A 2,549-nucleotide genomic window follows, 5' to 3' on the forward strand; every position below is an offset into this window, starting at 1 on the left:
CCTCTCGAAACCTGGCGAGCAAGCTACACTGCGATGCAGAGCGCCTCTCTTGCAGAGTCTGCCACTTGAGTTTGTTAAACATCTCCGTAACGCTATCACGGTTACCAAATAACCCTGTGACGAAACGCGCCGCTCTTCTTTGGATCTTCTCTATCTCCTCTGTCAACCCGACCTCGTACGGATCCCACACTGAAGAGCAATACTCAAGTATAGGTCGAACGAGTGTTTTGTAAGCCACCTCCTTTGTTGATGGACTACATTTTCTAAGGACTCTCCCAATGAATCTCAACCTGGTACCCGCCTTACTAACAATTAATTTTATATGATAATTCCATTTCAAATCGTTCCGCACGCATACTCCCAGATATTTTACAGAAATAACTGCTACCAGTGTTTGTTCCGCTATCATATAATCATACAATAAAGGATCCTTCTTTCTATGTATTCGCAATACATTACATTTGTCTACGTTAGGGGTCAGTTGCCACTCCCTGCACCAAGTGCTCTCCGCTGCAGATCTTCCTGCATTTCGCTACAATTTTCTAATGCTGCAACTTCTGTTTATACTACAGCATCATCCGCGAAAAGCCGCATGGAACTTCCGACACTATCTACTAGGTCATTTATATATATTGTGAAAAGCAATGGTCCCATGACACTCCCCAGTGGCACGCCAGAGGTTACTTTAACGTCTGTAGACGTCTCTCCATTGATAACAACATGCTGTGTTGTACCACGGTGGGTTTTTCCCGTCCCTCACAGTTTTACTCGGCACGTACCTGTCTAAAACGCATTTTACGATTGCCTTGAACTTTTTCCATAAACACTCAACATTGTCAGTGTCGGAACAGAAATTTTCGTTTTGATCTGTTAGGTAGTCTGAAATCTGCCTTCTATTACTCTTGCTAAACAGATAAACCTTCCTCCCTTTTTTTATATTCCTATTAACTTCCATATTCAGGGATGCTGCAACGGCCTTATGATCACTGATTCCCTGTTATGCACATACAGAGTCGAAAAGTTGGGGTCTGTTTGTTATCAGTAGGTCCAAGATGTTATCTCCACGAGTCGGTTCTCTGTTTAATTGCTCGAGGTAATTTTCGGATAGTGCACTCAGTATAATGTCACTCGATGCTCTGTCCCTACCACCCGTCCTAAACATCTGAGTGTCCCAGTCTATATCTGGTAAATTGAAATCTCCACCTAAGACTATAACATGCTGAGAAAATTTATGTGAAATGTATTCCAAATTTTCTCTCAGTTGTTCTGCCACTAATGCTGCTGAGTCGGGAGGTCGGTAAAAGGAGCCAATTATTAACCTAGCTCGGTTGTTGAGTGTAACCTCCACCCATAATAATTCACAGGAACTATCCACTTCTACTTCACTACAGGATAAACTACTACTAACAGCGACGAACACTCCACCACCGGTTGCATGCAATCTATCCTTTCTAAACACCGTCTGTACCTTTGTAAAAATTTCGGCAGAATTTATCTCTGGCTTCAGCCAGCTTTCTGTACCTATAACGATTTCAGCTTCGGTGCTTTCTATCAGCGCTTGAAGTTCCGGTACTTTACCAACGCAGCTTCGACAGTTTACAATTACAATACAGATTGCTGCTTGGTCCCCACATGTCCTTTGCCCCGCACCCGTTGAGGCTGATGCCCTTTCTGTACTTGCCCAAGGCCATCTAACCTAAAAAACCGCCCAGCCCACGCCACACAACCTCTGCTACCCGTGTAGCCGCTTGTTGCGTGTAGTGGACTCCTGACCTATCCAGCGGAACCCGAAACCCCACCACCCTATGGTGCAAGTTGAGGAATCTGCAGCCCACACGGTTGCAGAACCGTCTCAGCCTCTGATTCAGACCCTCCACTCGGCTCTCTACCAAGGTCGAAGTCAGTCCTGTCGACGATGCTGCAGATGGTGAGCTCTGCTTTCATTCCGCTAGCGAGACTGGCAGTCTTCACCAAATCAGATAGCCGCTGGAAGCCAGAGAGGATTTCCTCCGATCCATAGCGACACACATCATTGGTGCCGACATGAGCGACCACCTGCAGATGGGTGCACCCTGTACCCTTCATGGCATCCGGAAGGACCCTTTCCACAACTGGAATGACTCCCCCCGGTATGCACACGGAGTGCACATTGGTTTTCTTCCCCTCTCTTGCTGCCATATCCCTAAGGGGCCCCATTACGCGCCTGACGTTGGAGCTCCCAACTACCAGTAAGCCCACCCTCTGCGACCGCCCGGATCTTGCAGACTGAGGGGCAACCTCTGGAACAGGACAAGCAGCCATGTCAGGCCGAAGATCAGTATCAGCCTGAGACAGAGCCTGAAACCGGTTCGTCAGACAAACTGGAGACGCCTTCCGTTCAGCCCTCCGGAATGTCTTTCGCCCCCTGCCACACCTTGAGACGATCTCCCACTCTACCACACGTGAGGGATCAGCCTCAATGTGGGCAGTATCCCGGGCAACCACAGTCGTAGTCCGATCGGGGGACGCGTGGGACGAGCTGGCCGTCCCCGACAAACCCCCATCCGGAC

Source organism: Schistocerca americana, chromosome 5 (assembly GCF_021461395.2).
Source record: "Schistocerca americana isolate TAMUIC-IGC-003095 chromosome 5, iqSchAmer2.1, whole genome shotgun sequence".
In the NCBI taxonomy this organism is placed as follows: domain Eukaryota; kingdom Metazoa; phylum Arthropoda; class Insecta; order Orthoptera; family Acrididae; genus Schistocerca; species Schistocerca americana.